Source organism: Dendrobates tinctorius, unplaced genomic scaffold (genome assembly GCF_039654945.1).
Source record: "Dendrobates tinctorius isolate UK_male_01 unplaced genomic scaffold, ASM3965494v1 ptg000124l, whole genome shotgun sequence".
Lineage (NCBI taxonomy): Eukaryota > Metazoa > Chordata > Amphibia > Anura > Dendrobatidae > Dendrobates > Dendrobates tinctorius.
The window spans coordinates 6,455,476-6,477,241 of record NW_027361792.1 but is presented as its reverse complement, the minus strand read 5'-3'; the positions used below and the strand labels follow the sequence as shown (position 1 = coordinate 6,477,241).

The following is a 21,766-nucleotide window of genomic DNA, read 5'->3' as shown; positions in this document are numbered from 1 at the left end:
CAGACCTGGAGGACACGGCACGGAGGTGGGCACCTGTATGCACAACAGACTGTGAGTAAAGCTTTGGAACTACATGCCCTGGTGTCCTCCGCTTATTACTGCGCCAACCCACTCAGCACTGCTACATCTTGGTGCCGGTCACTACACTCTCTCCCTTAACACCTATCTTCTTCTTCTACTCTGCCCTGGGACTACAGCCCTGCCTGTGGAGAGCTATACCATCACTGCTGCACCACACCATCTGTCCAAGAGGATCTGTCTTCAGCGTCGGCTTAACACCTTCATTGCCAAACACCACAGGTGGCGTCACGAATCATTCACTTATAAACTTTAAACATCATCATCCACTCTATTCCCCTTTTACAATGGACGCCCAGGGCCACGGACCGGGTCGCAGCTACCGTGACATCTCCCATTGAAATCCACCGGGCCCGGCTCTGAGTACCCCGCCGCCCTGGGTGAGGGCGATCCAAAAGCAATGAGTAAGTACCAAAAACGCTGCAAAAAATGCAGGTATCAGTTTTTGCTGAATTTTTGGTGCCCAAAACCTGATGAAGTTGAATCCGATTTTTTTTTTTTATTCGCTAAGCTTTATCAGCATGCACAAGAGACAAATGTAGCAGACAAAAACACAGTAAAAAAATCACACGAAAAACAAAACAAAACCTGTTTTTTGTAAGCAGCTTAAACGCAACTGAAAATTGGCGTTAAAAAAAAAAAAACACTGCAAAAACGCAACATGTGAACATAGCTTTAGACCTCATTCAGACGTCCATTTTTCATGGATAGAGCTTGTCACCATTTTACTTTCTGGGGTTGTTCGTATGTCTAATTTTTCTTCTTGCTGGCCGATTTTGCAGCACATGAATGCCATCCCTCTGTCATCCGAGTGCAGACTTCTGTTTGGAGCTTGTTCATGGGTCGCCCTCGCACACCCAGGGCAGCGGGGTACTCGGTACCAGGCCGGTGTCAAGGTGGGAATGTATCACAGCAGCGGTGACCCGGTCCGTGGCCCTGGGCGCCCAATATCAATGGCGGTGATGTTAATGGTTTTAAAGTTTATTAGAATAGTTTGTGACGCCACCCGTGGTGTTTGTCAAGTAAGATGTTGATCCAACGCTGCATGCAGATCCGCTGGGACTGATGGTGTGTTGCAGCAAAGATGGTGTAGCTCCCCACAGGTGGAGCTGTAGTCCCAGGGCAGTGTAGGTGCAACGGATAAGGAGAGGCGCAGAATAGTATGGAGGCTGGTACGCAGGTGTAGAGGTGCTGGAATAACTGGAGGACACCCGAGTATGCAGTTCCAAAGCTTTACTCACTGTTTGCAGTTCACTCCACTGCCTGCCTCCTTAGGCTACTTTCACACCTCCGTTTTTAGTGATCCGGCGCCTTGCGGTGAAAAGCCGTAGTGTCGGAAGCGGCGTGGAGCGCAGACACCGGATGTCAGTGTATGGCCGGATACGGTGTCGTGAAGATTTAAAGGAGCCAGAGCGCAAAGAGGGCGACAGATGCAGACAGGTATGAAAAGAGAGAGAGAGAGATATCACCTATGGGGTTAAACGACAACGTGCCCGGGCATGCGCAGTGCTGAAAACCGTTCCGGCGCTGTGAAAAAACGTTACAGGGAACGTTTTTTGCACACGCCGGACGGCGCATTTTTCCTGTTTCCGGCAGAAACCTGACACGCCGCATGGCCATCCGGCACGATGCGGCGATAATGACAGTCAATGAGGAAAAAACCGGATCCGGTGCCATCCGGTGCCGGATCAGGTTTTTTACATTTTCGCCGCATCGTGCCGGATTCCAGAAAACAGATGTGTGAAAGTAGCCTTACTGTGTTCTCCAGGCCAGGGCTCCAGTCAGGATAGGATTCTCCCCTCCACACTCCGCCAACATGTACCTTACTGAACGACTCCTCCAATGCGCCTTTAGGTGCAAAGCACTCCAGTACTTAGTTACCCTGGAATGCCTCTCTCTAGGTGTTCCTAGTCTTTACTTGTATGACAGACAGCTGTAGCCTGCTTCGGGGACTCCTCACTGCGTCCCGGCTCTCTATTCAGTTGCTGTTGTGTCCCAAGTCTATGATGGGAGTAAGGCGTTAGCGGCTCACTACTCCTCCGCTGTCTGTGGCCGGACATAAAGATCCAATCAACCTCGGGGACCGGGCCCCGGCCTTTGCGCTCTCTGGACTGGAAGGGTTCTCTATCTTTCTTCAGCCAGCTTCCCACCGTCCTTCTATTCTCCTTCGTTCCATCTCTCTTATGGAAGGTTAGGTTATCAATCTTATCAGTCTCTTTCTCTGGTCTTTCTCGTGCCAGCAGCCCAGATCACTGGGACCTGCTGCAGCACGTCCCTCAGACACCCATCTTCTCTCTCCAACTAACCAACCAACTCACTCCCTAACTCTCACTCTTCCCACTCTTTTATATCATCTCACTCCACCCGCCTCCCAGCACATCTCGTGTTATGAAGCAGGGTTCCACGAGGGGTGCTCTGCTAACCCCCAGCCTGTAGCTGTTAGGTGGCCCCACTGAACTATCCTGTGTGTGGAATGCAGGTGTGGAGCATGGTCAGGAGTTCCCACTCTACCTGGATAGTGGGGCACTACACCTTAGGAGAAGGTGCAGTACCTCTGTGGCGACTGAAGCCTCAGGGGCGCCACATTCACATGACCGTATTTTTGGTCCAGGAATAAAACGGGCAATATTCGGGCCAGTGTTATTCAATGGGGCAGTGCAGATATTTTTCACTCACCAATTCTGCATGTGAAAAACATGGCAGCGTGCACTAGTCTCTTCCATAAATCGGATATGACTCGCCCACTTAAATCTATCGATGCCCCAAAAATAATCGGATGCCACACGATTTTGCTGCAAAATTGCAGTTGTAAAATAGTCACAGCAAGTTGCAAACAAGTTTGGGATACTATGTTGTTTTTAGCGTCTAGGAGCAAATAGTTGTTCTATTTTGCAGGCAGGGTTCCTTTACGTTCCTAGCTGTGGGTGGTGCGCTTTAAGAAGCAGCGGTAGCCATTGGGCGCCCTTGCACTTCTTCCATAATAAAGCCTCTCCCACCATTCTCTTAGGTTATATCATTTGTGTTTGTGATCTTCTTTTCTGTGTTAGTAATTATTTGGTTCTTTGGGTCAACGATATTTCGTCCAAAGCACCACGACCTCTTTTGGCTTTTTTTTTTTTTTTTTATGCGATCCACAGGTTGTCTACAGGAAATCAGAAACAATCTGCACCAAAAATCACATTAAAAAATGCACAATGTGATGTGCTAGAGGCGCTGCAGATTTCTGGTGGTTTAATGCCTTTTTTCCCCTGAGTAAAAAATATGTAGCAAAAATGCAGCGTGAGAACACCCTTAAAATATTCCATAACATTCCTGGACGTAAAGTGCAAGTGCAAAACTAGTTGGTTAGGTTTTTCTATATATCATATGGCTAGTATGATATAGACCATAGTTACCGATATTGGTGCTGACAATTTGAGAAAGCTTTAGTCGTACTCTCCGGATCTGTCTATTTTTGGTCTGAGACACCGAATACTTGCTGTGTATCTGTATCCAAAGAATTGGACAGTCCTGGCAAAACATGTCTGCTTTGTTAAGAAACAGTGCCACACCTGTCCATAGGTTGTGTCAGGTATTGCAGCTCTTCAATGAAAAAACAAAGCTGGAGAGCGCACATAGGGTGTATCGTCTCGAAGAACCACAGTAGCAAGCAAGCCCAATCAGTTAGACTCACCTGCTGAAGTTGTGTGAGTCACAACAAACTGGGAATCACTCATAAAAGTTCGGTCGTCGCTGGTATCCCGCTCTTCTTCAATATCAGACACAATCTATAGGCAAGTTTTAGACTTGCACCCCTGCATGAAAGGCTGTTTCCATTATAAAATAAAATTATCTCCGATTTTACTAGATTAAACATTCAACATCTGCTATTCTATCCTGCAAATCCATGACCCTTCATATTGGCTCCGCTAAATCCCGGATCATTTGCAATGTTCCTGTTAATGTTTCACAACGATGTTATGGAGGTATCTGTGGCCGGTGGTGCACTGTTATGGAGGCATCTGTGGCCGGTGGTGCGCTGTTATGGAGACATCTGTGGCCGATGGTGCACTGTTATGGAGGCATCTGTGGCCGGTGATGCGCTGTTATGGAGACATCTGTGGCCGGTGATGCACTGTTATGGAGGCATCTGTGGCCGGTGATGCACTGTTATGGAGGCATCTGTGGCCGGTGGTGCGCTGTTATGAAGACATCTGTGGCCAGTCGTGCGCTGTTATGGAGACATCTGTGGCCAGTCGTGCGCTGTTATGGAGACATCTGTGGCCGTGGTGCGCTGTTATGAAGACATCTGTGGCCGGTGGTGCACTGTTATGGAGGCATCTGTGGCCGGTGGTGCGCTGTTATGGAGACATCTGTGGCCGATGGTGCACTGTTATGGAGGCATCTGTGGCCGGTGATGCGCTGTTATGGAGACATCTGTGGCCGGTGATGCACTGTTATGGAGGCATCTGTGGCCGGTGATGCACTGTTATGGAGGCATCTGTGGCCGGTGGTGCGCTGTTATGGAGACATCTGTGGCCAGTCGTGCGCTGTTATGGAGACATCTCTGGCCAGTCGTGCGCTGTTATGGAGACATATGTGGCCGTGGTGCGCTGTTATGAAGACATCTGTGGCCGGTGGTGCGCTGTTATGGAGGCATCTGTAGCCAGTCGTGCGTTATGGAGGCATCTGTGGCCGGTGGTGCGCTGTTATGGAGGCATCTGTGGCCGGTGGTGCGCTGTTATGGAGGCATCTGTGGCCGGTCATGCGCTGTTATGGAGGCATCTGTGGCCGGTCATGCGCTGTTATGGAGGCATCTGTGGCAGGTGGTGTGCTGTTATGAAGACATCTGTGGCCGGTGGTGCACTGTTATGGAGGCATCTGTGGCCAGTGGTGCACTGTTATGAAGACATCTGTGGCCGGTGGTGCGCTGTTATGGAGGCATCTGTAGCCAGTTGTGCGTTATGGAGGCATCTGTGGCCGGTGGTGCGCTGTTATGGATCTGCATCTGTGGCTGGTGGTGCGCTGTTATGGAGGCATCTGTGGCCGGTGGTGCGCTGTTATAGATCTGCATCTGTGGCCGGTGGTGCGCTGTTATGGAGGCATCTGTGGCCGGTGGTGTGCTGTTATGGATCTGCATCTGTGGCCGGTGGTGCGCTGTTATGGAGGCATCTGTGGCCAGTGGTGCGCTGTTATGGAGGCATCTGTGGCCGGTGGTGCGCTGTTATGGATCTGCATATGTGGCCGGTGGTGCGCTGTTATGGATCTGCATCTGTGGCCGGTGGTGCGCTGTTATGGATCTGCGTCTGTGGCCGGTGGTGCACTGTTATGGAGGCATCTGTGGCCGGTGGTGCGCTGTTATGGAGGCATCTGTGGCCGGTGGTGCGCTGTTATGGATCTGCATATGTGGCCGGTGGTGCGCTGTTATGGATCTGCATCTGTGGCCGGTGGTGCGCTGTTATGGATCTGCGTCTGTGGCCGGTGGTGCGCTGTTATGGATCTGCGTCTGTGGCCGGTGGTGCGCTGTTATGGATCTGCGTCTGTGGCCGGTGGTGCGCTGTTGTAAGATAACAAGCAGGGACGCAGGATACAGTGACGGGATGCAGGCAGAGCAGGGGTTAACAGGTTTATTTACAGGGGGAAATTACTCCACACAGGGAGATAAGAATTAGGCCGGGGTCACACTGGCGAGGAATACGGGCGAGTGAGAGGCGCAAAAAGCACGCATTAGACACAGACCAATGATTCTCTATGGGGTCCCTCGCACCAGTCGTGTATTTCTCCTCAGTATTCTACGCTCCGTGCCAATCTCAGCATGCTGCTATTGTCAGCGTACTACGGCCGTAGAACACCAATGCAAGTCTATGGGTGCGCACAAAATACGGATTACACACGGAACACATGTGACTTGCGAGAAATACGCACCCGGTGTCTTTTAGCAAAGCCGGCAATTCAGTGCGCTATACAATAAACTCACACTGACAGGTTTAATAAAGAAACGAAAGAATAGATATAGACACATAGAATGCATACAGTATATATATATATATATGCATTCTATGTATCTATATCTATTCTTTGGTTTCTGTTAGAAACCCTGTCATAGGGCTCCATTATATGTCCATTTTGCAAGGCGGCGAGAAAATCTCGCCATACGGATTACATACGGATGCTGACATGCGCAAAATACGCGAACACAACTTGATTACGGATGACATACGGAGCACTGCTTAGGGGCCATTCATCCATATTACGCATGTAAAATACGGACCGTATTTTGCGTCGGTTAGTGTGACCCCGGCCTTAAACGGTATTAGACTGTGTTCACACACAGCGTTTTTTTCGCGGTTTTTCCCTCGGATTTGCCAAAAAATCCGCGGTAAAAACGCAAAAAAGAAGCTTCCCAGTCATTTCTATGCATTTTGCACTTTTTGTGCACATTGATACGTTTTTTACCACGAAAAAAATGCATCGTGGTAAAAAACGCAGCATGCTCATTAATTTCGCGTTTTTTTCCGCATTTCTGGCTTTTTCCATGTGTCTAGAAACCACGAGCACAAATTGCGGTGAAAATGCGCAGTAAAAAAACGCACGGTTTCTGGGAAGGGAGTCCTGTTTTTCAGCAGAAAATTTCTGCTACGTGTGCACTTAGCCTTAAAGGCATAGTACAATAATAACAGTACAAATACACGACAATTTGTATAAGAGGTATATTAGGAAGTCCTGACTCTGCAGCTTCTGCGCGTATTCAAAAAGGCGCCGACAACAGCGGGCGCTGCGCCTCCTCCTGGAGGTCGCTGTAAACGTTGGTCCATCTTCTGATGACAGTGGTCAGTCTCCGGCACCTTCCACTGTCCCTTGTACATATATTAACGTGGCTAATTACAGGCACAGGCCACAGTCCTGTATGGGCCCAACGTGGCTCCTCAACTTTTTACACTAGTAACGTCAGGTCAAAAATTTCAGGACAGCTATCCACTGACCCAGTCAGGGCACAAGTGTCAGTCTGGTATATGGTCTCTCTTGTGTAGCACGTGTGCGGTACTCACGATCACGTAGGGCACAGCACCCGGTTCTCTGGCAGTCACTGGACACACACTGTACTTCCCGCTCTCCCTGGTCCCCGCTGTTGGCGGCGGGGCAATGGCAGACGCTGGTCTGCCTGGCCCGGCTTCACACGGCTCTGCACTCTCTGGCCCGGCTTCACACGACTCTGCACTCTGTGGCCCGGCTTCACACGGCTCTGCACTCTGTGGCCCGGCTTCACACGGCTCTGCACTCTGTGGCCCGGCTTCGCACGGCTCTGCACTCTCTGGCCCGGCTTCACACGGCTCTGCACTCTGTGGCCCGGCTTCACACGGCTCTGCACTCTGTGGCCCGGCTTCACACGGCTCTGCACTCTGTAGCCCGGCTTCACACGGCTCTGCACTCTGTGGCCCGGCTTCACACGGCTCTGCACTCTGTGGCCCGGCTTCACACGGCTCTGCACTCTGTGGCCCGGCTTCACACGGCTCTGCACTCTGTGGCCCGGCTTCACACGGCTCTGCACTCTGTGGCCCGGCTTCACACGGCTCTGCACTCTGTGGCCCGGCTTCACACGGCTCTGCACTCTGTGGCCCGGCTTCACACGGCTCTGCACTCTGTGGCCCGGCTTCACACGGCTCTGCACTCTGTGGCCCGGCTTCACACGGCTCTGCACTCTGTGGCCCGGCTTCACACGGCTCTGCACTCTGTGGCCCGGCTTCACACGGCTCTGCACTCTGTGGCCCGGCTTCACACGGCTCTGCACTCTGTGGCCCGGCTTCACACGGCTCTGCACTCTGTGGCCCGGCTTCACACGGCTCTGCACTCTGTGGCCCGGCTTCACACGGCTCTGCACTCTGTGGCCCGGCTTCACACGGCTCTGCACTCTGTGGCCCGGCTTCACACGGCTCTGCACTCTGTGGCCCGGCTTCACACGGCTCTGCACTCTGTGGCCCGGCTTCACACGGCTCTGCACTCTGTGGCCCGGCTTCACACGGCTCTGCACTCTGTGGCCCGGCTTCACACGGCTCTGCACTCTGTGGCCCGGCTTCACACGGCTCTGCACTCTGTGGCCCGGCTTCACACGGCTCTGCACTCTGTGGCCCGGCTTCACACGGCTCTGCACTCTCTGGCCTGGCTTCGCACGGCTCTGCACTCTGTGGCTCGGCTTCACACGGCTCTGCACAGTGGACACTGTCTCTGTCTCTCTCATCGGATGCAGCACTGCCCCGGTACGCTCTGGTGAGGGAGGGGGAAACCGTGCGTACTCCTCACCGCTCTCCTGCATGCTGCCCTCCGTTGGCGCTGGACCCCTCTCTTTCGCGCGCTTCCTCTTACTAGCCTTGCCCTCCTGCGCGCACTTTTCTGGGTCTCCCCGCTCCTCTGTCACTCCAGGAAGACCCGTCTCTCTCTTGCATCCTCCCGGGGACAGGAGACGCAGCTTCTCAAGTTTTGGACCCGGTATGCAGGTACCCGCGGTCCGGTCCACTTCCCCACACTGTCATGGAGACAATCTTCAGCTCAGACACTGTGTACAGAGATGTATATTTTGAGATAACTGGGATGCATTACCCATGACGGACGGACCACACAGAGAGCTGCCTGTGGCTCGGATTTGCCTGTGTTTTCCTGTCTGTATATATGGTTCTGCTCCTGGTGATACATTGTTGAGAACTGGTGTCCTCTCCGCCTTATGTATCCCCTGCCTGACTCTTGAGTGCACGTCTCTGTTTATATCCCTCCTATCCTGGATGGAGCAGATTGATGGCGCCCCATGTTGGCCCCTACAGGCTCATACGTCTTTGGGACATTAATGCATTCCTTCTGTATATTTGTTATGCAGAAAGGGGAGCAGGGAAAGGTTTACGGATCATCTATTTAGGGCCATTAAGATGCATCCGTCTGCTGGGAGGTTAGATGAAAGAAAAACATTCACACCCGACTTGTGTCATCTGGGTATAATACTGAGACCACGGAAAGTTCTCATATACACTGCTCAAAAAAATAAAGGGAACACTTAAACAACAGAATATAACTCCAAGTAAATCAAACTTGTGTGAAATCAAACTGTCCACTTAGGAAGCAACGCTGATTGACAATCAGTTTCACATGCTGTTGTGCCAATGGAGTAGACAACAGATGGAAATTATTGGCAATTATCAAGAAACTCTCAATAAAGGAGTGGTTCTGCAGGTGGGGACCACAGGCCACATCTCAGTACCAATGCTTTCTGGCTGATGTTTTGGTCACTTTTGAATGTTGGTTGTGCTTTCACACCCGTGGTAGCATGAGACGGACTCTACAACCCACACAAGTGGCTCAGGTAGTGCAGCTCATCCAGGATGGCACATCAATGTGAGCTGTGGCAAGAAGGTTTGCTGTGTCTGTCAGCATAGTGTCCAGAGGCTGGAGGCGCTACCTGGAGACAGGCCAGTACACCAGGAGATGTGGAGGGGGTCATAGGAGGGCAACAACCCAGCAGCAGGACCACTACCTCCACCTTTGTGCAAGGAGGAACAGGAGGAGCACTGCCAGAGCCCTGAAAAATGACCTCCAGCAGGCCTCAAATGTGCATGTGTCTGCACAAACGGTTAGAAACCGACTCCATGAGGATGGTCTGAGTGCCCGACGTTCACAGATGGTGGTTGTGCTCACAGCCCAACACCGTGCAGGATGCTTGGCATTTGCCACAGAACACCAGGATTGGCAAATTCGCCACTGGCGCCCTGTGCTCTTCACAGATGAAAGCAGGCTTACAGTGAACACATGTGACAGACGTGACAGAGTCTGGAGGCGCTGTGGAGAGCGATCTGCTGCCTGCAACATCCTTCAGCATGACTGGTTTGGCAGTGGGTCAGTAATGGTGTGGGGTGGCATTTCTTTGGAGGGCTGCACAGCCCTCCATGTGCTCGCCAGAGATAGCCTGACTGCCATTAGGTACCGAGATGAGATCCTCAGACCCCTTGTGAAGACCAAATGCTGGTGTGGTTGGCCTTGGTTTCCTCCAAATGCAGGACACTGCCAGACCTCATGTCAGCAGTTCCTGCAAGATGAAGGCATTGAAGCTATGGACTGGCACGCCCATTCCCCAGACCTGAATCCAATTGAACACATCTGGGACATCATGTCTTGCTCCATCCACCAATGGTCACGTTGCACCACAGACTGTCCAGGTGTTGGCGGATGCTTTAGTCCAGGTCTGGGAGGAGATCCCTCAGGAGGCCATCCGCCGCCTCATTAGGAGCATGCCCAGGCGTTGTACAGTAGGGAGGTCATACAGGCATGTGGAGGCCACACACACTACTGAACATCATTTCCTTGTCTTGAGGCATTTCCACTGAAGTTGGATCAGCCTGTAATTTGATTTTTTACTTTGATTTTGAGCATCATTCCAAATCCAGACCTCCATGGGATATTCATTTTGATTTATATTGATAATTATGTTTTATTGTTCTGAACACATTCCACTATGCAATGAATGAAAAATTGCAACTGGAATATTTCATTCAGAGATATCTAGGATGTGGTATCTTAGTGTTCCCTTTATTTTTTTGAGCAATGTATATTTTGTCCTATAACCTTCTCCAATATTTTGTAAATCATTAGATTTGGCTTCATTTTAAAGGGGTTGTCATGACCCTGTTAGGTAATTCGGAGTCATTGGTGTGGGTTCTCTGCACAGAACATTTTTCTGTGGATGACTTGACATGTCCTCTATCAGGGCTGGACTGGCCATCTGACAATTCTGGCAAATGCCAGAAGGCCCTGTCTGTCATGGGCTGCCTTGTCTGCTACATTGTTACCAGAATCAGTGTTTTCAAGACACCCATACTGTTAAAAGCTGTGATGGAGCACCAAGTCGCTGACTCCGTCACTTACCCCAGCAGGCCACAGGTATCATTAGAAATATTGGTCTTGTAGTAAATCTTCCTTTCCTCCATCCAGGGTAATATTAGTGATATATCCCATCTGGTTCATGGGGATGGGGACAACATGGGCCTGTGTGATTTCAAATGCCAGGACTGAATTTCAGCCCCAGTCCGTACCTCTACTACACACAGTCCATTGATTAAAAGAACCGGTGTAATACCTCATTTCCCCTGTGGTGGCGCTGCAGCAAAATTGAAATTTTGCAGCTGGGCTTCCCCAAAATTTGCAGATACCGGCAGCAGAACACTTTGTGGGATTGTCCAGAATTAGGAATAAGGGATCTATTATTGTGGAAACAGCGCCACTCTTCTCTGTGGTCTAAATGTGGTATTGCAGGTCAGTCCTATTTACAATAGTAGAGCTTTTTTTTTTATTCCCAGGGGAAATGGAAACTGAAGGCAAACCCAAATTCAGCAATTAAACCCATCCATCATAATACATCCAGATTGCAAGTGAGTCGTGCCCTGTGCCATCCACATCAGGAATTGGCTGTTCTACACAGCTGAGCTTCTGCTGTGGAGTGCTGATCTTTGCTATGGAGGCCTATGTCGTGTGCCATATACCTAGGTACTGGCACTGAAATTCAGCCCTGGCATTTGCAATCACACAGGAAGATTTACTACAAGACCAGTATTTCTAATGATACCCGTGGTCTCCTGGGGTAAGTGACGGAGTCAGTGACTTTGTGCTTCATCACAACTCTTAACAGTATGGGTGTCTTGAGAACACAGATTCTGTTAACAATGTAGCAGACAAGGCAGCCCACGACCAGACCGGCCCTTCTGGCATTTGCCAGAATTGCCAAATGGCCAGTCCGGCCTGGTATACCTCATCGTATCAGATCGCGGTGGGGTCTACTAGCCTACCGATCCGTCAAACACTGTGAAGCCAGGCGACACACTGCACTACATAAGTTGTGCATTGTATTATCAATATGATCACAGGATTGATAAACAAAAATTAGTGTAGATAATTTATTTACACTTCAAAACATTTTTTATATTTTATATATTCTTATTTTTATTTATATATATATATACACTCACTGGCCACTTTATTAGGTACACCATGCTAGTAACGGGTTGGACCCCCTTTTGCCTTCAGAACTGCCTCAATTCTTCGTGGCAGAGATTCAACAAGGTGCTGGAAGCATTCCTCAGAGATTTTGGACCATATTGACATGATGGCATCACACAGTTGGCGCAGATTTGTCGGCTGCACATCCCTGATGCGAATCTCCCGTTCCACCACATCCCAAAGATGCTCTATTGGATTGAGATCTGGTGACTGAGGAGGCCATTTGAGTACAGTGAACTCATTGTCATGTTCAAGAAACCAATCTGAGATGATTCGAGCTTTATGACATGGCGCATTATCCTGCTGAAAGTAGCCATCAGATGTTGGGTACATTGTGGTCATAAAGGGATGGACATGGTCAGCAACAATACTCAGGTAGGCTGTGGCGTTGCAACGATGCTCAATTGGTACCAAGGGGCCCAAAGAGTGCCCAGAAAAAATTCCCCACACCATGACACCACCACCACCAGCCTGAACCGTTGATACAAGGCAGGATGGATCCATGCTTTCATGTTGTTTACGCCAAATTCTGACCCTACCATCCGAATGTCGCAGCAGAAATCGAGACTCATCAGACCAGGCAACGTTTTTCCAATCTTCTACTGTCCAATTTCGATGAGCTTGTGCAAATTGTAGCCTCAGTTTCCTGTTCTTAGCTGAGAGGAGTGGTACCCAGTGTGGTCTTCTGCTGCTGTAGCCCATCTGCCTCAAAGTTCGACGCACTGTGCGTTCAGAGATGCTCTTCTGCCTACCTTGGTTGTAACGGGTGGCAATTTGAGTCACTGTTGCCTTTCTATCAGCTCGAACCAGTCTGCCCATTCTCCTCTGACCTCTGGCATCAACAAGGCATTTCCGGCCACAGAACTGCCGCTCACTGGATTTTTTTTCTTTTTCGGACCATTCTCTGTAAACCCTAGAGATGGTTGTGCGTGAAAATCCCAGTAGATCAGCAGTTTCTGAAATTCTCAGACCAGCCCTTCTGGCACCAACAATCATGCCACGTTCAAAGGCACTCAAATCACCTTTCTTCCCCATACTGATGCTCGGTTTGAACTGCAGGAGATTGTCTTGACCATGTCTACATGCCTAAATGCACTGAGTTGCCGCCATGTGATTGGCTGATTAGAAATTAAGTCTTAACACACAGTTGGACAGGTGTACCTAATAAAGTGGCCAGTGAGTGTATATATATAATAAATTTTTATGCATACTATGCAGTAATATTTAATATAATAGAAAAAAATGGATTGTGAAAAAGCAAACAAACCCCCTCAAAGCTATTTTAGTTTGGTAATTGCCGCAAATCGTGCAGAAGGAAAGAATAAAGTTAACCCTTTTTTTTAGTTAACCCTACAAAAGTGTAAAAATTTAACAGTAGCGGAATTTCCATTCTGCTTATATTCCTTCTAATAATGAATCATAGAATCATAGAATGATAGAGTTGGAAGGGACCTCCTGGGCCATCTGGTCCAACCCCCTGCTCAAAGCAGGATTCACTAAATCATCCCAGTCAGATGTCTGTCCAGCCTCTGTTTGAAGACTTCCATTGAAGGAGAACTCGCCACTTCTCGTGGCAGCTTGTTCCACTCATTGATCACTCTAACTGTCTAAGTTTTTTCTAATATCTAATCTGTGTCTCCTCCCATTCAGTTTCATCCCATTGCTTCTAGTCTTTCCTTGTGCAAATGAGAATAAATGAGTTAAAAGAAGTTTTTTTCCAATAAGTTGTAGGAACCTCAAAATGTTACTACTGACAAGTACAACCGAAATCAAGCCGACAAGCCCTCATAGGACTATGTTGCAGAAGAAATACAAAAGTTATGGCTTGTGGAACGCAACAATAAGAAAGTGAAGGGAAAAAATGGCTAAAACGGGGGGGTCCAATACTTTTCCCCATGTAACTGAGCTGGATGGATCGAGGGTTAGGACGTGACTTTACAAGATTTTCTCGAAATGTAAAGTTTTCCCAACTTGGTCAAGGTCAAGGTCTTGTAGGATCGCGGCCTTCTTGCCGCCTGTGACTAGGAGCGTGTCCTTGTAATTAATGAGTGCGTCAGGGTTAAGAGAGGGGAAGATTATTCCTACTAAATATACCCCACATACTCCACAACAGCACGGCCGGCAAATGTGGCTGCATATTGTTGGTTAAAGGGATTGCTCCATTGCAGCGTCTCTTAGCAGATGGCCGGTATTCTGTGCCATACTGAGCACGGCCGAGGGAAGCAGCTTGGAGAGAGAGGATAAAAGGCGAACGCTAAGCCTTCAGACCCAAATAAAGCGCCTCATGAGATTCCTTAACACTGGGCTTCACTCTCGTAATCCTTTCAGCGCGGGCCGGAGAAGTAGCGTGCTCAGGAGGCAGAAAACCCAAGTGCAAAGGCAGATTACCCACCATCTTCCTGCTCCCCCATGTAGGGGCCATGACCTGTGCAGACGCCATTCCCAGAACCACCACTTTGCCCCAATGCCAAATCAGTTTTTGGGGTTCCATCTTTTTCCTCTCCTTTTTCCATGAGCTCATTAGTGAACGTACTCGGATAAGGTGTTATCTGAGCATGCTCGGGTGCTAACCGAGTGTCTTTGGCGCGCTCATAAAATATGTTCAGAGTCCCCGCGCCTACATGTCTCGCAGCTGTTCACAGCATGCAGGGATTCCATTTGATAGGCAATCCGTGCATGTGTTGCACCTGTCGAACTGCTGCGAGGACTCGACTATATTTTTCGAGCGCGCCGAAGACACTCGGCTAGCACCCGAGCATGCTCATATAACACTCCGAGCACGTTGGCTCATCACTGATCCCTCATCAGTATGGCTGTATGAAGGCTCGCGTTGTTGTTTTTTTTGCATGACTAGTAATTTTTAATAACACAATTTTTACTGAAAAGTTTGGTGAAATGGTAAAAAAAAATAATGCAACTTCGCCAGTGTTTTTGGGTTTTGTTTTTATGACTCCATTTAATATGCAGTAAGGCTGGTTTCACATCAGCGTTTTTTTTTTTGCGCAGCGCATCGTGCGCGTCCATGCGCATGCGTCATGCATGCCTATGTTTAACATGGGGGGCACATGGTCTTGCGTTTGCATGCGTTCGTATGCGTTTTCGTGCACATGCGTTTTTTCAAGGTGTGCGCCTAGGCGCGCCAGACGCAACCTGTTGCATTTTTTGGTCCGCCAAAAGGCTTAAAAAAGCTTGCGCATGGAATGTGACAAAATAACGCATTACAGTCTATGGGAACGCAGGCGTGCGCACGGACATGCGTTCGTCTGCGCTTTTGCGCGCATGCGTTTTTGGAGTAAAAATGTGTAGACACTGGTTTTAACCCCTAGAGAACGTATGCACATAAAAACCGCAAACGCATGCAAAAACGCATGATGCGGATTTTTGCATGCGTTTCTATTGCGCACGATGCGCTGCGCACAAAGACGCAAATGTGAAATTAGCCTTAAAATGACCTAGAAAAATGACTCTCCAGGCCAGTGTGACAATGGTGATATCAAACTTGTATAGTGTGTGTGTGTGTGTGTATGTATGTATATATATTTTTAAAAAAATTTGGTTTGTGTCCTCATTTTCTGAGAAATGTTTTGTTTTTCTGCCACTGGAGATTCTTTCTTTGCATGTCAAGTCGTCCTTTTTATTAATACTTTTAATTTTTTTTATCACTTTTTTATTGAGGAGAGATGCAGTAACCAGAAATATAAACACTTAATCATTTTGATTTTTTTTTTTTTTTTCTTTTTGACATTTACTGACCAGGTAATTTATATACTTTGATAGATCAGATTTTCGCACACCTGGCGATGACAAATATATATTTTTCTAATTTCTTTATTTTTGTATTAGGAAAAGGGAGGGGTGACTCAGACTTTTTGCAATATTTTTAAAAATGGAGGAAGCAAATGGTAGATACAAGCGAAAGCCTCGGCCCAGTCCTTCTATCCCCCCAGAGAACAGGGTCGGGGGACTCATTTACATCAGATGGTCGGCCTGTCACACCAAAATTAGCCAACGTTTGCCGACATGGCTGATGAATTGATTTCTCCATCTCTACCACTGATCATCCCTTTCCTATTTTCCTGTGTATAAGTCTAGTTTCACACTAGCGTTTTTTTGCGCTGCGCTTTTGCGCAGTGCAAACGCATACAAAAAACGCATCTGCGTTCCCATAGACTGTAATGTGTTTTTTGGCGCATTCCGTGCGCATGCGTTTTTTTGAGACAGGTCGGACGGGCCAAAAATGCAACAGGTTGCGTCCGACGCGCTTGGGCGCACACTACAAAAAAACGCATGCGCACGTAAAACGCGTACGAACGCGTGCAAACGCCAGACCATGCGCACCCATGTTAAAGATAGGGGAAAAGGACGCATGCGCAAAAAAACGCTAGTGTGAAACCAGCCTAAGAGTTGACGTTTTCTTCGTGACACTTCCAAGCTTATCTTGGAGAAAAACTATTAAATGAAACTGAGATCTAAGGGGAAAATCCTGTGATTATCTCTCCAGACTGGTTTTCTATCTCTAGATGTAAAATAGATAATATACATTAATGTCGTCATTCACTGACAGCAAGCCGAAAGCATGACAATGGTAAACCATGGCAACAAAATGGGGGGGAACTTCTGGAACTGTCTTTGTGGCCCATAGCAACCAATCACAGCACAGCTTTCATGTTGTATTCTGCTGTTGAATAATGAAAGCTGCGCTGTGATTGGTTGCTATGGGCGACAGACAGTTTTTCTCTTAAATAGTTTTATGGATATAACCCCTAAAAAAAAGAAAATAATATTAAAATTAGGTCACCTGCAGATATAACAGCAACCGCTATTCTGAGAAGACCATTATGTTGAGGAGAGGCCGGGGTCACAATTTCTGGTCTAGGTGTTGAATGGGGCTGAGGTTTGGGTTTTGTGCGGCCGCTCATGTTCTCCCCTCCCATGTCTACATGGAGCTTGTGCACTGGGCACAGTCATGGGGGGCAGATAAGGGTCTTCCCTAAACTGATCCCATAAAGCTGAAGCTACAATTGTCCACAATGTCTTGTGCTGAAGATGAAGATTTCCCATCACTGGAGCTGAGGGTCCGAGGCCGCCCCCTGATAACAGCCCATAGCATTATCCTCCTCCACCATCTGTACAGGGGGCACAATGCAGTCAGGGGGTAACGTCCTCCTGGAATCACCAAACCCAGACTCCTCCATCAGAGGCAGAGAGAGAAGTGCGATCCGTCACTGCACAGAACACGTCTCCTCCAGAGTCCAGTGGTGGCCGCTTTACACCACTCCATCAGACGCTCGGCATTGTGCTTGGTGATGTACGGCTGCATGCAGCTGCTCGGCCATGAAGCTCCCGGCGGGGGCGCAGTGTTTGTGCTGATACCAGAGGAAGTCTGGACTCTGCAGTTATGGGGTCAGCAGTGCGGTGGTGACTTTTCTGCCCTCTGTCCCCCGTTCTGTAACTTTACAGAGTCTCCATTTCCTGGCTAACTTTCTGCAGTTCCTTCTGTTTGCTGGTGGCTCCTATTACAGGATTCCTCTGGTATTGGTCAGTTCTCTACCAGCAGCCATTTTGTCACACATGTTAGTAAATGCAAACAGTGAGGCGGATGTTATACACTCGGGGCAAGGGGATCATATTATATACACTGGTGGGAGCAATGGGGCCAGATGATATTCAATGGGGAGGGCAGTGGGATTAGATGATATACACTGGGGGCAATGGCGCAAGATGATATTCACTGGGGGGGTAATGGGGCCAGATGATATTCAATGGGGAGGGCAGTGGGATTAGATGATATACACTGGGGGCAATGGCGCAAGATGATATTCACTGGGGGGGTAATGGGGCCAGATGATATTCACTGGGGGGGTAATGGGGCTAGATTATATTCACGGGGGGGGGGAGTGGGATCTGATTATATACACTGGGGGGTAATGGGGCCAGATGATATTCACTGGGGGGGTAATGGGGCCAGATGATATTCACTGGGGGGGTAATGGGGCTAGATTATATTCACTGGGGGGGGGCAGTGGGATCTGATTATATACACTGGGGGGTAATGGGGCCAGATGATATTCACTGGGGGGTAATGACGTCAGATGATATACACTGGGGGGCAATGGGGCCTGATGATATACACTGGTGGGCAATGGGGCCAGATTATATACACCGGGTGCAATAGGGCCAGATAATATACACTTGGGGGCAGTGGGGCAAGATGATATTCACTGTGGTGGAGCAATTGGGCAGATGATATACACTGGGGGGGCAATGAGGCCAGATGATCTACACTGGGTGTGATGGGGCCAGATGATATACACTAGGTGTGATGGGTCCATGCGATATGGACTGGGGGGCAATGGGGCCAGATTATATACACTAGGTGCGATGGGTCCATGCGATGGGGACTGGGGGGCAAAGGGGCTGGATGATATACACCGGGTGTGATGGGGCCAGATAATATACACTTGGGGGCAGTGGGGCAAGATGATATTCACTGGGGTGGAGCAATTGGGCAGATGATATACACTGGGGGGGCAATGGGGCCTGATGATATATACTGGGAGGCAATGAGGCCAGATGATATATACTGGGTGTGATGGGTCCATGCGATATGGACTGGGGGGCAATGGGGCAGATGATATACACTGGGGGGCAATGGGGCCAGATTATATACACTGGGGGGCAATGGGGCAGATGATATACACTGGGGGGCAATGGGGCCAGATTATATACACTGGGGGGCAATGGGGCAGATGATATACACTGGGGGGCAATGGGGCCAGATTATATACACTGAGTGTGATGGGGCAGGAGTAGAAACTGGAGTTCAACAATTGAGGGGGGTTCAGTACTTTTCTCTATAATAGTACATATGTGGTATTTATAAAAACCGCTGGCGCTATTGTTCCCATCCTACCCCAGAGATCCATCACTACCTCGCACTATTATATGTTACGTCTAATGAACATTAGGAATGCGTAATAGCGGTAGCCATGTACCCGGAGTCCCGCTACTCCTCGCCGTTTCCCATAGAAGCCTCTTGTACTCGTTAATGGAGCAGTGACCCTGCATTAGCCTCCACTGGCTGTGTAATTCATGATAAATGTGGTCCCCCAGAGTCTCATTCATACCCAGGAGACGGCAATGAATTAGATTCAGTCTTGCAGAATGAGACTTGGCAAGAATTTTATTTAGCGCGATGGACGGATGAAGCCAGGAGAAGAATTCTAGATAATGTAACGGCTCAGGAAGAATTGTGAGTTTATCTAAATCTGTTGAGCGAGGGGCAATGTGCTGCAACCAGCATTCTCCCTTCTATGGTCCACAGGACCCAGATTAAAGGGATTATTATCTTAATTTCTAGGTCATTTTTTCTTCTAATATCTTAGATGAGAAAAATAAACATCTGAAGCCTTCGGGGCAGCCGGCTGGTGGTACGTAGGGTTGGACTGGCCCGTTGCAGTACCAAAAAACTCCACCGATGGACCAAGCTCTGACGCAATAGTAAGCCTTAGTAGCTCAGAAGAAGACAACCAGATTTGGGGAGGTGACTTCTAAATCATTTATTTGCCACTTGGGCCACTATATTCTGCACGGACCCCGTATAAATATCTCCTCTGCTGGACTATTGGAACCCTAGTCCGATCCTGGTGATGAAGCTACAGTATTAGCAATGGTAGCAAAGCCCCAACCAAACCTTGGGTTCTGTGGTACACCCAAAAATAGCTAAATTATGGCTTTGCCATAGCAGGAAAGGTACTTGCACATTTTTTTATGGTTTATGTGAGTCAAAAGGGTTTCTTTAAGTTTGATATATATATATAGTGGCATGTGAAGTAATTGGGCCCTTTTAGTCCTGATGGCCACAATAGCCAGCCCTCTGTGTCACCTGTGTCATAAGTAGCGAGGATTGTTTCAGGAAGAAACATGGTTCTGCATTTCATAGCCCACCCTATATATTAAAGGGGTAATCCATCTCCACGGCGCTCACCTCTCTGCTTTGCAGTAGAGCTAGGCCGGTGATGGCACACTTGCGGATATCTTTGGGCTCGTGTGCGGGAACGGCTGGTATAGTTCTCCTGTCCTATTCTATATCAGAAGATGATCATGGTGATAAGTGCAATGTATTTCAAACGCTAGCAGAAAATCTCATTACGAGGTCGATTTCTCTATTCTTTGTCCACTTCTGGCCTACTTCTGGGTTCTGCATCTTAGAATAAAAATTCACATATAAGAAAAAGCATTAGCTACTGACTTTGTAGGTCCTTATTTCATGACCCTTATCTACTAACCAGTGCAGAGAATGGCTACAAAAACTCTAACTTTGGAGGACCAGAACGTTGTAATACTTTATTTTGCCTGCGGGGTCGCTGCTGGGAGATTGCACACATGAATCCTAAGTAAGAAATTAAATGTCTTAACTGAGCATAATGCTAAAAAAAATGTAAGAAATTAGTAAATGGCAACTAGTCCTCCATATGGTTTACCGTACATCTCGTTTGCAGTTGCACGTGACTGTCTATTTTAGCGCCTTCTGTAGGTTGTCACAAGAGCTGACAGTCTGACATGCATGTATCACCTTATCCTATAAATACCGCCGCTGACAGAAGCTATAATTGTCGCCGCTGATACTTCCGTTTCCATGGAAATCGCTAAAAACCCCGACAGATGTTCCGCTCATAACAAATTAAATTAAGCAAAATAACACAAACTGTTGTTTACTGGCAAATGTCTCCTCTTTGTGCTCACAGTTCATCTGCGCCCCAGCTTTCCCTAATATAAATCACAGTAGTCCGAGACATATTGAGGCTTCCTGCGGATAAATGATGGGGGTCGTTTCCTTATGAAACATCCTGAGTCCGAGCTGTGTTTGCATTATTGCGGTCATCCAGTGTTTATGCAGTCTGTTTATCACTGCGTTATGCTTTGATGAATCTTTCAAGATCTTCCCTGTAAATGGGGTCGTGTTGCTAACAGTTGGGTTTGGGGGGGTCTAAGAACGTACAAAAATGAATGGAGACCCTATGATATTATTTTTTCTTTTTACATATCCATTGGAGAAATGATGACAGTGAAATAAAAGCAGCTCCTAAAATCCTGCTTGCCTATCCTTGGCACCGTTCTTCTGGTTGCCCAATGCTCTTGGCTCCTCCAATCTCTTTGGTGTCAATGCAAGATCACTTGATTTTTGCTTCGGTATCTGAGCGATGGGAAGAACCAGAAGGATTGGGGTGGTCCCCAGAGGTGCACACTCAGGACCACCTAGGAGATAGAATTGGCTCCTAATTTGCAGTTTTACAATGGTCTCTAACCAGTCTTTGGGGTTATCCCGTCATCACACCCCATATTAGGGTATTCTGAGTTAACAAGTTGGGGGGGGGGCATCGGTTCAGAGTCCTCTTTTCTTGACCAAAGTATAACAGTTACGAAGATCATGTCTTTCTCTGGAGAACCTTTCTTGTCCTGCGACATGCAGTGAGTCCTCTGATATGAATGGAAACCTTGTAATACCTAATGTGTCCTCTGGAGGCACTGCAGGGAAATTGAACACTCATCGCCAGATCTCTCTATAGTTGACAGCTGATTGCTGAAAATCTCATCATTGTGATACGCTTACAATCAAGGGACTCTTATAACAAGTAGGAATTGTACAAAGTGGACTCTCTCTGTCTAATATAGCTAT

The 21,766-nt window shown here is 48.2% G+C and overlaps 1 protein-coding gene across 3 annotated transcripts in view; it reads left to right on the top strand.

Annotated features, from left to right (window-relative positions):
• SLC1A2 (solute carrier family 1 member 2) overlaps positions 1-21,766 on the top strand; it is a 132,827-nt gene that overhangs the window by 61,368 nt on the left and 49,693 nt on the right. The gene's annotated exons all lie outside the window — the stretch shown is intronic.